This window comes from Macaca fascicularis, chromosome 9 (assembly GCF_037993035.2).
Source record: "Macaca fascicularis isolate 582-1 chromosome 9, T2T-MFA8v1.1".
Lineage (NCBI taxonomy): Eukaryota > Metazoa > Chordata > Mammalia > Primates > Cercopithecidae > Macaca > Macaca fascicularis.
The window spans coordinates 134,301,733-134,317,823 of record NC_088383.1 but is presented as its reverse complement, the minus strand read 5'-3'; positions in this window follow the sequence as shown (position 1 = coordinate 134,317,823).

Genomic DNA, 16,091 nt, shown 5'->3' with positions numbered 1-16,091 from the left:
ATGGAAATAAGCCAGGAGTGTCCCAGAAGGCTGCAGCTCTGTGCCATGCACCAGCTGTAGGCCAATCAGTTAATCCTCCGCTCTTCGCTCTTCGGGGTGGATATTACCATCGCTGCCCCAGGGGAAGGCCTGGAGAGGTTAAGGCCATGCCCTTTGCAGGTAGGTGGGCTGGGATTCTGACCATGCCCTTTCTGCTCTGCCATGCTGTCCCTATTCCTCCGGCTTTGAGAACCACGAGGCAGGAACTTCCTATTTGCCCAAGGCTGAGTGCACACCTGCACTAGGAAATGCTTAACCACTGTTTGCTGGGTGAATGGAAGAATGAAGACCTTTTAAGAAAAGTTCTCAGAGGCTCCTCCTTGCACCCTGGGGACCGGTGCGTCTTTCCCCAGCACACATTAGCATACTGTCAAAGCCTGAACACCATGCTTCTCTGCCTCATTGCTTAGGATACAAACATGTATCTTGCTGTGCAGAGAGTAAACCACTAGTGGCCAGATTTTTTTTAAACATTTTAAATAAGTACCAAGGGACTTGAGGGCAGCAGGGTGAAAGTCCTTTAATTTGAACTTTAGCATCTTCATATCTGTTATTTTCTCCAATATATGGTACGGAAATACTGAGTGAATATGTATTTGCTAATGTTCCTGAAATGATTTGAGCATGAAAAGCCTCAAGAAATCAGATTTGCTGTTTTCCACAAGTAATAGAGAAAATGTGATATCTGGAGCCTCGATTACACAAGAGAATTGTGTTTCTTTCTTCTTTTTTAAAAAAGTCTGTTTACTGACGAGGAGGAAAAAATAGCAATAATGGGAAAAAAATCTGCTTTCTGCCTAACACATGATTCAGCTGACAGCACAAAGAATCAGATAATTCTACAGGAAACTGACAAGCTAGATAGTGATTGGGATGTAGCTGTAGTGTTCTTCTCTAAATACCCGCGATATTACTGTCTGATGCTTAACATTCACAAACCATTAGACCCAACATGTATATTTATGGTTTGATAATCAGCTGTCATTAACAGATGAATAAACAACATAATGTTCATGTTTAGAAGGAATATACAAATGGAAGGAATACTGCCAACAACCCAAGAACATTTACCTTGATTCCCTCCACAAAAAATAAAGACGAACAAATCTCTGTAATTTTAATAGTTAAATCATATCTGCTATTCTGTCTTGGCTGGTAGAGCTTCAGACGGATTTCTCTTTTTCACACAGAATTTACCATGTCAACCTGGCTTATCTGTTAGAAGAAGTTGCATTAAATTTACTAGATTAAAGATGATCATTCTGTGGTCCTGTCTCCACAGTCAGCCCACAACAGAGTTGATGTAAACAAACACGTTCAGCAACGTCTTTCAGGCTGACAAAATTATTCAGTACTTTTAGTTGTTTATTAGCTTAGGCAAGTCACTTAACCTCTTTGTAGCTCGACGTCTTTCACTGTGATGCAAAAATAATGCTATCTACTCTAGCTACCTCATTGGTTATAATAATGGACCCAGAAGAAGTGTGTCAAGCAAAACTCTAAACACAGGAGTATTTTGTGGATGACAATGTGACTACAGCATCTTAATTCCAGTGCGATGGGAAATTTACATACAAATACATCTGCTTTGGGTTTAGTGGCTGGGGATCTCCTCTGCTACAGGCCTTTCAAAACTCAACAATACTGGCATCCACATTCATAGCAGCATTACCCACGACAGCCAGAAGGTGAAAGCACCTCAAGCTTCCCACCATGGATGAGTGGATGAACAAAATATGGTTTATTCATCCAATGGAATATTATTCAGCCTTTAAAAGGAAGGACATTCTGACCCATGCTGTGACATATATGAACCTTAGGACCATATGCTGCCAAATAAGCCAGCCACAAAAAGGCAAATACCATACAGTTTCACTTACATGAGGTACTTCAAGCTGTAAATTCTTACAGATAGAAAGTAGAACGACGGTTGCCAGGGGTTGAGGGGAGCAGCAAGCAGGTTGCTATTTAATGGGCATAGAGCTGAAGTTTTGTGAAATAAAGAGAGCTCCGGAGATTGGTTGCACACAGTGGGATGCACTTAATGCTACTACACTATACACTTAAAATGATTAAGATGATCAAGTTTATGGTGTATTTTACAATAAAAAATTAAGGTTTGCTGGGTGTGGTGGCTCACAACTGTAATCCCAACACTTTGGGAGGCCAGGACAAGAGGATCACCTCAACCCAGGAGTCTGAGACTAGCCTGGGCAACGTGATGAGACTCCCATCTCCACAAAACTAACTTTTTAAAATTAGCCAAGTGGAGGTGTGGACCTGTCGTCCCAGCTACTCAGGAGGCTGAAGTGGGAGGATCTCTTGCGCCAAAGAGACTGAAGATGCAATGAGCCATGATCACGCCACTGCACTCCAGCCTGAGTGACAGAGCACAACCTTATCTCAAAAACAACAACAAAAAAATTTTAATTAAAAAAGAGTAATGAATCAATTAAAAAAAAAAAAAAACCTTGACATTAGCCCTCCAGGTCAAGATTGCAGACTGCTTCCTAGCATTTGTCTCCTTTCTCCTGAGATTCCATTAAAGTAAAAGTGAAGGAATTTTTAAAATGTGGGAGCCCAGACCAAAGAAAAAAACCAAAGGAAACCATCAGAGAATACATGATTTAAACCAATTTCCAGATGATGTAAAGGTGATGGGGGAGTCCTGGCTGCTGAAACAGAGCAAAGGGAGGTGGATCCTAGCCAGGAGTTGTACACAGAAGAGGTCAGTCTGCCCAGAAGTGTCCCCAGCGTCTGCAGACTTGAAAACTGCAGATCTCCAGTGGGCAGTGGTGAGAAGTTGGGCATTTGTTAAAAGCCTCTATTCTGAATGGTCCAGCTCATATACACTCACACATCGCTTTCTCTGCAGGCCAATCTGGGGTCAGCCAGGCATCATTACCTACGAGGAAAACCTAGAGTTCTTCTCTAAATAAATCTATGTAAGACTCTAGGGTGAACCAAGGCAGCTAGTGAGAGCACTCTTGGCCCAGGACAGAGGCCTCCTCACTTGGTGCATGGGACCAACCCATCCTGGAAGCTGGCCCTCCTGGAAGCTGGCCCTCGGTCCCCTGCACCCCAGTGAATGCTGAGCCTTCAGGTCAACAAGCCCTAAATGTGCCTCAGGCCCCCAAGTAGGCATTTGCATTTTCTTGTCTTTAAATATACCAGATGAGAGAGGAGAATCTGCACTATGAAAAAGATAGATAAATAAACAACAACATCAGCAAAAATGACTCTGTAAGAAACAGAGATAACTGAAGAAATAGACAAGGAGTTTTTTTAAACGCCCTCTAATATCCTCCAAGAGATTTGAAATTATAGTGTTTCTTTAGAATAAGAAAAAGATACAATTTTTTTAAAAAAAGAACAAGAATTATAGACATATAACGAAAATAGATCTGAAATAAAATAATAAATGAAATAAAAATAGAATAAAAAGACAAGGGATAGAAGATGATGTCAAGAAAATCTTGTGAAATAAAGAGAAAAAAAGGGCAGAGAAATAGGATATTCAAGAGAAAAGTTAATAAATAGAAAGGACTGGTCCAGGAGATCCAATATTCATTTTAAAATATTCTAGAAAGAGAGACTAGAAAAAGCAGAAAGGACGAAGTTAGCAAAGAAATAATGAGAAAAAATTCCTAGAGCAAAAAGGAGAAGTGAGACTTCAAATTAAATGCATGATAGTGAAAAAGACCACGGCTAGACATACCAAGTGGATATTCTCCATAGACTACCCCAAAAGAACTTCCCTTTTCTTCCTGCTAGCAGCTCTCCACATTCTGAGCAGGCAGAGATCCTATGACATCAGGAATGGCACGCCCCTCTCAGCCCCAGGGGATCAACTATAACTGATTTTAACCAATCCTAATAAATTCCAGTGTCTTCTACCAATGAGTGTCTAGGAGTCAACATGTAGCTAGGTTCTGGCCAATGAAATGTTCAAGAGATATGGAATAAGAAGCTGTTCTTTCACGACAAAATTCCGAACCTCATGAAGAGAAGTGATTTTCTCTGCACCGGTGCAAGGATATGACGTGGGAGCCATCTTTCAACCACGAGGCAACAAACCAAGGATGACAAGATTCTGTTCCTTCCACATCCTTCATAAGGCAGGACAGACAGAAAGGGCCTGAGCCCTTGATGATGCCACTGAAGTGGTGCTTCTAATCTGGGACCACCTACTTCTTACAAATATTGCTTAAGCCGTTGTTAATTGAGTATTTTTGGTGGTTTTTTTTTTTTTAAACGCTAAAAAGGTATTCCTAACTAATATAGTGTATATTTATAAAATTTCATAGCAGCAAGAATTCATTAAAAAAAAAAAAATCCTAATGGCTTCCAGAGAGAAAGAAATTACCTAGAAGGAAACTGAATCGGCATCAGACTTATCAGTAACCAAATGGATACTAGAGGTCAGCAAAGCAAGATCTTCAGAATCTGCACGTTTATCATTTCAAACCTAGTGCATTGATCAAGGTCTTGGCTGGAAACAGCGCACTCCAAAGGCAAAATTGGAGAGTTTGATGAACTTTCTCGTTTTCACAAATACAAGATGAAGAGAATGTATTTCTAATACATCTTTTTGAGAAAGTTACTCAAGGATGTAATCTTTTTAAAAAATTTCAATAGGTTTTGGGGTAACAGGTGGTGTTTGGTTACATAAATAAGTTCTTTTTAAAAATTGTTTTTATGTCCATAGGTTTTGGGGGAACAGGTTGTATTTGGTTACATGAGTAAGTTCTTCAGTGGTGATATCTGAGATTTTGGTACACTCATCACCTAAGCAGTATACACTGAATCCAATTTGTAGTCTTTTATCTCTCACTCCCTCCCACCCTTCCCTCCAAGTCCCTAGAGACCATTGTATCATTCTTATGCCTTTGCATCCTCACAGCTTAGCTCCCACTTATGAGTGAGAACATATGATGTTTGGTTTTTCATTCTGCAGTTACGTCACTTAGAATAGTAGTCTCCAATTCCATTCAGGTTGCTGCGAATGCCATTAATTCATTCCTTTTTATGGCTGAGTAGTATATACATATATATACACACACACACATATAGATATCTCTCTCTCACAGTTTCTTTATCCACTTGTTGATTGATGGGCATTTGGGCTGTTTCTATATTTTTGCAATTGCAAATTGTGCTGCTATAAAAATGTGTGTGCAAGTATCTTTTTCATATAATGACTTCTTTTCCTCTGGGTAGATACCCAGTAGTGGGATTGCTGGATCAAATGGTAGTTCTACTTTTAGTTCTTTAAGGAATCTCCACACTGTTCTCCACAGTGGTTGTACAAGTTTACATTACCACCAGCAGTGTAGAAGTGTTCTCTTTTTACTGCATTCAGGCCAACATCTATTATTTTTTTATTATGGCCATTCTTGCAGGAGTAAGGTGGTTTTGATTTGCATTTCCCTGATCATGAGTGATGCTGAGAATTTTTACATGTTTTTTGGCCATTTGTATATCTTCTTTTGAGAATTGTGTATTCATGTCCTTAGCTCACTTTTTAATGAGATTGTTTGGTTTTTTTTCTTGCTGATTTGTTTGAGTTCCTTGTAGATTCTGCAAATTACTCTTTTGTTGGATGTATAGATTGTGAAGATTTTCTCCCACTCTGTGGGTTGTCTGCCTACTCTCATGATTACTTCTTTTGCTGTGCAGAAGCTTTTTAGTTTCTTTGTTCCAAAAAGCTCCTAGAACTGGTAAATGATTTCAGCAAAGTTGCAGGATACAAAATTAATGTACACAAATTAGTAGCTCTGCTACACACCAACAGTGACCAAGCTGAGAATCAAAACAATAACTCAACCCCTTTTACAATAGCTGCAAAAAAAAATAAAATACTTAGGAATACACTTAATGAAGGAGGTGAAATGCCTCTACACAGAAAATTACAAAATACTGTTGTAAGAAATCATAGACAACACAAACAAGTGGAAACACATCTCATGCTCATGGATGGGTAGAATCAATATTGTGAAAATGACCATACTGTCAAAGGCAATCTACAAATTCAATGCAATTCCCATCAAAATACCACCAGCATTCTTCACAGAACTAGAAAAAACAATCCTAAAGTTCATATGGAACCAAAAACGAGCCCGCATAGCCAAAGCAAGACTAAGCAAAGAGAACAAATCCGGAGGCATTACACTACCCGACTTCAAACTATGCTATAAGGCCTTAGTCACCAAAACATCATGGTACTGGTATAAAAATGGGCATATAAACTAATGGAACAGAATAGATAACCCAGAAATAAAGCCAAATACAGTCAACTGATTTTCGACAAAGCAAACAAAAACATAAAGTGGGGAAAGGACACCCTATTCAACAAATGGTGCTAGAATAAATGGCAAGCCACATGTAGAAGAATGAAACTGGATCCTCATCTCTTACCTTATATAAAAATCAACTCAAGATGGATCAGACTTAAATCTAAGACCTGAAACTGGAAAAATTCTAGAAGATAACATTGGAGAAACCCTCCTAGATATTGGCTTAGGTGAAGACTTCATGACCAAGACCTCAAAAGCAAACGCATCAAGGATGTAATTTCAGCCATACAAAAAAAGTGTTAAAACCAAAAAGGAAAAAGGAGTGGGAAAGTAAGAAATAGGCAGTAATGAAACTAATCAAGAAATCCCAGAACAATGTTATATAGCAATATTAGAAAGTAGCCAGTTCATGGCCGGGCACAGTGGCTCACGTCTGTAATCCCAGCACTTTGGGAGGCCAAGGCTGGCAGATCATGGGGTCTGGAGTTTGAGACCATCCTCCGGCCAGGATGGTGAAACCCCATCTCTACTAAAAATACAAAAAATGAGCCAGGTGTGGTGCACATGCCTGTAGTCTCAGCTACTCAGGAGGCTGAGGCAGGAGTATCGCTTGAACCCAGGAGCCAGAGTTTGCCATGAGCCCAGATCGCACCACTGCACTCCAGCCTGGCAACAGAGTGAGACTCCATCTCCAAAAAAAAAAAAGCAGCCAGTTCAGGTTATACCATAAATCAGTAATCTCCAATAAGACTGTTTTCAACAGGAAGATTGGAATGAATTCCAAGCAATAAGTGAGAATGGAGTGGTAAAAGCCGGGCACGGTGGCTCGCGCCTGTAATCCAAGCACTTTGGGAGGCCGAGGCGGGCAGATCACTTGATGTCAGGAGTCCAAGACCAGCCTGACCAACATGGCGAACCCCCCTGTCTACTAAAAATACAAAAATTAGCTGGGCGTGGTAGCACATACCTATAATCCCAGCTACTCGGAAGGCTGAGGCAGGAGAATTGCTTGAACCTGAGAGGCAGAGGTTGAGCCAAGATCTCGCCACTGCACTTCAGCCTGGATGACAGAGTGAGACTCCGGTTCAATTTAAAAAAAAAAAAAAAGAAAGAAAGAAAAGAAAAGAAAAGAAAGAAAGAAAGAAAGAAAGAAAACCTTGTGGCTCCCACAGCACAGGTAGCTAGCACAGAATTTGATGAAACCAGTTCTGCCGGGTCCCGAGCTCTGGCTGGAAGCCCCGTGTCCTCTGACCTGTGTTGGCTGTAAAGGGAAAGTAAGGGCAGCAGAGGATCCAGAGCACAGGATGCCTACACTATGGCACCATGTTTCCCAAGCATCTTCAAAAAGAAGGAAAGGAAAAGCAAATCCCTTGCAGTGGGGGACTCCTGCCCGTGGGGCAGTTCTCCAGCCAAGAACACTACTCCTGAGGCACAGCACTAAAGCTTCTAGTTCAGTGAGACCCTTAGAAGACCCTTGTTCCTTTGGGGACAAGGAAATTTTTTTTTTAATTGAACTTTTAATTGGAGAACCGTTTTAGATTTACACAACAGTTGTGAAGAAAGTACATATTTTCCATACACCCCACACCCAGTGTCCTCTATTATCAACATCTGAATACACCAATGTTGATACACAACTAACTAAATAATCATTCACTGTTACATAACTAAATTAGAATTCAGGTAACTGAAAAGTGATAAAAAATTGTTCAGATTTCTGCAGTTTCCCCCTAATGTCCTTTTTTGGTCCTAGGATCCCTTCCAGGACATCACATTTGGTCGTTACATCTCCTTCGATGAGGTGTCACCATCTCTCCTGGTTGTGACAGTTTCTTAGGCTTTCCTTGTTTCTGATGATCTTGAGGGTTTTGAGGAGCACTGTCAGTGATGTTGTAGGATGCCCCTGTATTGACATTTGCCTGGTGTTCTTCTCCTGACTAGACTGGGGTTACGTGTTTTGGGGAGGTAAAGTGACCCTCGCATCGCGTCATTTCAAGGGCGCATGCTCTCTGTATCACTTTTCACTATTGCTGTTAACCTTGATCACCTGGCTGGGGTAGTGTTTGTCAGGCTGCAACTTTTTTTTTAAAGAGAACCCAGAGTGGTGGGGGCAGGAAACACAAAGTTCCCCAGTCAGTCATTGGGCGTGATAGTCAATGGAGCCATGACTGCTTCTACTTGTCAGTTCCTGGAACCATGCATTCTTCCTACTGGAGAGACAGGACCAGCCATCTACAGGTCTCTGAATGTGCATACTGTGTCCTGAAGTCTGGCACCCATCCTTCCAGAGGGTTCCCCTTGAGCTGGCACTACAGCTGTGCCTCTAGAAGGCTGTCCCAGCATTCACTGAGGCTGGCTGCTCCTGGATGGTACGGTATGTAATATAAGCCACCAGTTCACTTCCACACTCCCCTCCCTAAGAGGCAGGTCCCTTGGTTGAATGCTATGGTGGGTGGGATTTCAGGCCTGTGGACCAGGCCTTCTATAAGCCATCAGACAACAGTGCTGGCTGAGGCTCTGTGGACAATAAAGGCAGCCCATACCTGGAATAATGTCTCCCTTTGAGGTTGAATCATTGGCCATTCCAGAATGTCAGGGCCCAAAGAAGCTGACCTGCCTCCAAGTGTCTGGTCTCTTCTAGAAGTAGTGCCATACCAGAGGTTCCACGTGGGTCTCTGTGGCTGCAGGCTGGACATTCAGAGGAAGCAATAGCTAGAATTATCTCGTTAAGTTGAGTCCGCACTTTTGAGCTCATGCATAGCCTCCACTTCTGCCACCATGGCCCCTCCATTCACGCGCTTATACTCTTGCTTCTGCGTGACCAATGATGAAGTGTGGTTAATGTCAACTAGCCAAGTCATTTGTCTACCTTGTTTTCCAGTTCTTTATCTACAATGGATGTTTCTGGTGGGCATTAATATGTGATACAAAAATCTTCAGCACTCTGCCCACTCACACTTGTCCACACCAGCCCTCCTTATCTCTTATTTTTCTGTCTTTTTTCTTCCAGTGCCAACCAGTTGCCAAGGTCATTGACCAGTGTGTAGAAATCCACGTATCTATTCTCAGTTGTGCCATTTTTCCTTCCACATAGAGCAGATGGCACTATCCACCACAAAAGTGGTCCTTGGTCTGGCACTTACCCAGCAGTTAAAAAGAGGATTCAGGATGAGAGGAGTTGTCTCAGGGTTGGTGGGCTGTGGGAATCTGTTTGGGATTTTTCTCAGGAAGGGGAGTCAGATTTTTCTAATGGCCCCTTCAGGGATCAATACAAGACACATTTGCAACAAAGCCAACTGAATCTCTTTTCTTGCAGCTTCCCTTGGGCCTACTGTACTCATCATACAAAAGAGTGTGTTCAGAGTAGGCACAATAATGAATGTAACTCACCAACATGACCTACACCATACCATGCGTTACATACTGATTATCACTACCATTCATTGAGGTTCTTCTATGAGTCAGGCTACAGGACAAGTACTGTGTCCTGTACATTCCCTGTGTTATTACACTTCATCCTCATGACTACCCTATGGGTTGGCGGTTTTACTATTATTTTCATTTCACAGGTGAGAAAATGGAAGCTCCAAGAAGTGAAGTAACTTTAACACCCAAGTCAGTCCAACTCCATGCTCAAGCATTCAGATCCTCAGGCCTCCAATAGAGTCTCCTGAGAACAACTATATTGCTTAGAAACACAACATGTATGTAGCTATAGTATTAATATACCAATATACATTTAAATTGGTATAATTGACTATCTGATAAGAAGGAGAAATTAAAAATGCCCATGCCTGTGCCTCTCATTGGCTGGATGAATGGGAAAACATTGGGGGCATGATGTTGGAGGATGGACCCCATGGGAAGATGCTATCCATATGGGCCACCAGGGACACGAGCATCTCTGAAGAACGGTTGAGAAGGATGGAGAATAGATGCATAGCAGGTAATCATCACATGGGCCTGTCCATCCCCCCCAACTAAAATGTAAGCTACAAGAATGCAGAGCTGTAGGGACCTTCATCTGTGTTGTTCTCTGATGTATCTCAAACACCTGGAAGTGTGTCTGGTACCGAGCAGATGAATAGTCAACATCCGTTAAATAAATGGAGGATTTATTGCCTGACCCAGTTGACTAACCAACATCACCTGGGCCAGAAGTCAGCAAACTGATACCCTCCGTCCACTCGTTCGTGTGTTGTCTGTGGCCACTTTCACACAATAACAGCAGATTCGAGTAGGTGCTACAAACATTGGCCCGCAAAGCTGAAAATATTTGCTATCTGGCCCTTTCCAGAAGAAGATTGCCAACCCTGGCTGTAGGGAGACAGTGCTGTCCTCCAGAGCTCCAGTAGCAGGCCTAGGAGCCAGAGAGATGGAAGGAGCCGGCCATCAGGAGCCAGCAAACCTCAAGATTTAAGCATTTAATGGGTGGGAAACCCATTCCTGAGCCCAGAATTCTGTTTAGTGGATTACCTCGACACAAACCCCAAATGGCCCTAAAAGAAGGACGTCTTCTTATCCAGAAGAAATTCCCTCACCCAGACATCTCAGCCATAGATGAGAATAACAATGCCATCAGCAGATAGAAGCTTCATCTGAGGAGCACAGAGGTTTCTTGCTTCATTCATCTTGCTGACTTATGTGATAAAGAGGATGGAGAGAACCCAGGATGGTTCTACGCAAAGAGCCTCCATTTTCCAGGCTTCCTGGGGTTATGCAGAGTGGAGAGGTGGCAGTCCTGTTCCCCTGCATGCCCTCTGCCCACCAGAACCCTCTCCTTCTAGGGCCCTTCAGGTTTTAAAGTCAACCCTCACTGCCCCCCGCCCCCCACCCCCACTGTTTCTGCCTCTGTTTTAGACCTGAACCACAAACTTCAGCTTATGTACTTAACTTTTGGATGTGGCAAGCTGGGCGCATGGGGTTCAGGGCAACTTAAATTTCCTAAAGGTCACTATTGTGGCAGGGTGAGGTGCAGGGACCTTCTCATGGCTCTAGGCCACCAAAGCCCATTGGGCAGGGGCTGCTCCCACACTGCTCCTCGCTCTGTTGGTCTTTAATCAGTCTTCCTCTTGGTCTCCCTGCAGAACAGGCCACTGCAATCATCACTTTCCCATCTTGCTGTCTGTCAGCATTTACTGCAACAGACAACCAAACAGACAATCCCATGGTGCCAGAAATACCTTTGCACGGACCTCATTATCGAAAATAGAATGCAATCAAGAGCAGCGGAGGTTACAGTAAAGTCACCAAAAATTACCCAAACGTCCCTCTGAGCTAGCTCATACGTTTTAAAAGTGTGTGGTGGGTGAAATGAGCCTTCTATGTTCCCAATTTTGGCTCCTCCAAATGAAGTATTAATACTACTACTACTGTTGCATTTGACAATATGAAGAAGCTTCCAGTGATCAGGAAGTTCTTGAAACCCTTGCGGAGCATAAGCTCCAATACCACAAGGCAACCCCCTTCACAAAGCCCACCAGAAAACCATAGGCATTCATCAGACTACAATTGCGTGCAGTCAGAGACATAGTGTTTACACCTATGAAATGTCATATTTCTACCCATTGACTTCCTGGATACCCACATTAAGTCATTTGCATCTGAGATCATCCAGCCAGAAAGAGTAACTGAGTCCTGATTCACAGTAGCAACGTTTTGCTGACATAGTGCTTTATTCACTTTCCCCAGTGATTCTTCCTTTGAGTGAATGAGTTATCCTCAAGGGTTTCAGTAACTCCCTGATCAACTTATGTGCCCGGGGACTCACACCTACATGACCACATAAATTGTGGTTCTGAAAACCTGCAGTGAATACAGATGTCTTTGTCTGTTCAGCTTATTACTGGAAGCTTCTTCATATTGCCAAATGCAACAGTAATAATATTAATATTTCACTTGGAGGAGCCAAATCTGGGAATATAAAAGACTCGTTCCACCCACCACATATTTTCAGAACACAGGAGCTAGCTCAGAGGGACGTTTGAGTCATTTTTGGTGACTTTACTGTAACCTCCACTGGTCTTGATTGCATTCTATTTTTGATAATAAGGTTCACGCAAAGGTATTTCTGGCACTGTGGGGGTTGTCTAGTTGGTTGTCTGTTGTAGTAAGTGCTGACAAACAGTTGGAATGAAAGCTTAAATACTTATATAATCTACAGAAAAATGGACTCACATCTGTGGGTAAAATAAGCAGATAAAATAGTGCTCAAATTAGATTTTATTCCCCCCCCCCAGAACTGGCAATGCGTAAATGAGGCTGGCAAGTGACGGCAGGCATCAGATGACACTGAATAAGAATGGCAAAACTGCAATGCCAGCTTGGTTCCAGGCAGCTACGGTCAGGTGATTTGCCCATCCATAAAGAAGCACATGGAAAAGATTGCAAGAGTTGGGATGCTGAGATGGCAGAACTGTGATTTGAGGAATGCCAGCAAATCAGTGTTCAATCAGCATAGATGTTTGTCTGAAGTCCAATAGAACTGCAAGTCCAACATTTAATTCACTTATGCCAATTTCCCCCACCATCCCCCATAGGCACAAGATTGCTTTACTCAAATGTATCTCTCATAGAAGAAACTGATCAGTCTTATTTGTTCTATTTCACCAGTTACTGAGGAAATGGATAAGACATTTCTGGTGCCATTTTGGAAAAATGAATCCAATGTAGGTCACATTGGAATGAAAACAAAGCTGCCCTTCTGCAGCTACCATTGCGGAGGTAATAATGTGTAATAATATTACAGTAGTAATATTATTAATATTTCACTTGGAGCTCCTTTTGGGGGTAATAAAAGCATAAGGAAAAAGCAGGGAATAGTCTGCAATTATGCATTAGCTAACGCATGTAGCTGTCCTTGCCTAGGCTTGGAGTTATGGGTTTGCATTTTCTTTTCTAAAACACTTTTTTTTAAACACTGACATCTTGGCCTTGAAGACAAATGTTTGTTCACTTGCTTAGAATAAGAAATGGGTTGTGATGGCTTGGAAACACAGAATGCAGTGGGGTTTTTCTGGCTTTTTGTTTTTTTTAGAAAAAAATTCAGAATATATAACCACCAACAGGACCTGAAGGGAGAGGGTCTGGTCTAAAGCTTCTTGCAAGGCCATCTCAATGGCCTTCTTGTGTACACATAGAAAAATAAGAGAATTGAAAAGAAATCTGTTTAGGTTTCAAACTGTTCAGAAAACAAAGCATAGTTTCCTCTTCGGTTTTCTATTTTGTAAACATTTCGTACAATAATGTACCCCACATTTTAATTTGACTGACCCACCATGGGAGGGCAAGTCGAATAGCTAAAAGGAAGTCTTTAGGTATGATGGCACTGGAAACAATTCAGAACTCAGAATGGGGGCAGGTAGAATCTGGGGAAGAGGAGCTGTGGTTTGAACAGGGAGTTTGCTGACCGTGAACTTGAGTATCATGCCTCATGGGCCTTGAATAAGCAGAGTCGGGGTCCCCGGTGCTCAAGCTTCTAGCTGAAAAAGAAATAGGATTATTTTCCCGCAGGGGTTACTGAGGGAAGACTCACCCTGACCAAAGAGGTGCTGCTAAAGGCATCCATCAGGTGCTCTGCCTACCTGCTGGGGCAATTTTGAAGGGAGACCAATAGAAAACCAAGAGCTGAATGCCTGAGAAACATCTCCCCCGCTAAAGTCATTTCTGGGGCAGCCCCTCCACACTGCTGATACCTGTGTCCAGATGGCCACTTTGACCTTGGCCGCAGCCACTCAGGTCCTCTTCTGTCCATGCCGGGCCTGGCCTTGGCTGGAACACTACGGAGGGGCAGGAGGGGGTGGCCATCTGGTGTGGGAGGCGTTGGCTGTAGGTCCTCTCGGGAGACAGGTGGTTCAGCGGCAGGAAGGACTTACCAGGCTGAAACTAATCAGAAGATGGGCTCGCTGCTGGTGTGTGCTGGAAGCTCACAGAAATGTTACGGAGCAAGGCAGGCAGTGGAGGGTGGAGAGGCCGGCAATGAGGAACTGGGTCACCCTCATCACTCCTCCCTTGGGGTGGCCCTGAGTGAAATCCCTGGACCACAGGTCTAACCAGGAAAGGAAAAGCCAGCACCCCAAAGTAAGAAGAGAGACCCAGGGGCCATGAGGAGGGGAAGGTCCTAAGACTGGAGGCCTCTACCCCTGGACCACTGCCCCAAGCTTGTGTGTCCCCAGCCTTTGATGGCCACCCCAGTGGCTCCTTCTGGAAGGTGACTGTGGTTTGGTCTGATCCAAAGGGACTCCTGGAGCTTGGGATGCCATGAAGAGGGAGCAGTGGCATGAGGGTCTCCATCCCTGGTCCATATGATCTGCCTCCACCAGCCTGGTGTCACCCAGAGCTAGAGGCATCACCAAAGAACTCCAGGAGGCCACCCTCTGGCATGGAAAACACATGGACCAGAGCAGCCCCAGCCATGCCATTCACTCACTCTTGACCTTGGTGAAGCCATTGAGCTCTGCAGACCACATTTGTTCACCTAACAAGTGAAGAAAATGAACCTGGTAGATAGACTGTCTCTAGATTCCTCTCAGGGAGTGGTGACTTGAAGCCAGAAGATTGTGAGTTTGAGTCCTAGTTCTGCAACTTACACGTTATATGATCTTGGGGGAATTTACCTTCATCACCTGAGTCGTCATTCTCTCATTGGAAACATGAAATAATAATGCTTCATTTAATCCGAAGATTAAGTGAAATAAATCTCTCAGGGGGGTGGGTGGTACAGTATAGGTGACTCCTTTTTCCCAGTTGTCCTTCTTCCTGAAGTCCCTTCAGTTTAAAAATTCTGCAATTCCATGGATACCAGGGAAAACCCAGCTTAATCTATAACATCTTTAGAATCTTACCCCATCAGGGCTGACTTCCTTTGCACAGGATTCTGTAAGAAGGTACAGGTGCCATGTGATCTCCTGGACTGGATGCCCCTGAGCAAGTCACCTGTCCTTCTGGCTTTGGTTTCCACATCCACAAAACAATGAACAGGGCCCTGGGCTAATGCCATCCCCGGAAACCCTGTGTCTTTCTTGGCTCTGGATTTCTGCTTCAGTGGAGTCCTGCTCTCATGGAGATTCATGCTCAGCGGATGTGGAAGGGTGCAGGTCTTCAGGTGGGTGACCCTTGACCACGGGAGTGCATCAGGACCACCACAGAAGCTTTGGCAAAGAAAGTGCATCCAGTCCAACCTGGGGCAGCATTCTGGAGCTCTGCTGTGGAGTCTGAGGGTCTGCTTTTCCAAACTCTGGGGTTTAATGGAAATAAAGAAGCCAAAGTCTAGGGGACAAAAAGCACCAAAGGAAAAATTAGAAAACAACAAAGAATTTGCTCAGAAAAAGGAAGGGCTTGTCTGAGACTTTCTTCCCAGGTTAATTGTCTTTGCAAAAAAGTCCAGATGAATAATTCCTTCTCTCATTAATTCAACATCAATTTTTGACCTCCTAGTAGAGTATATGTCACACTGCATACTGGGGTTCAGAGTCCTGAAATGAAACAACATCTTAGAGACGGAATCTTCCAGAGTCATGACTCTACAGATAAGGAGAATAAGGCCCAGGAAAGGACGTGACTTGGCCAACATACCACAGCCAGAGGCTTGAGAGGACTCGAATCCAGACCCCAGCTCCCTCCCCCAACCTGGCAGCCCAGCAGCAACCACAGGCACGTTTTGCTTCATCTGTCAGTGTTTTTCTGCTGATTTCAAGGGAAAATCCATCTCGTGTTACTAAAATCATAAGATCTGGCCACCAGTACACTGGGCCTGTT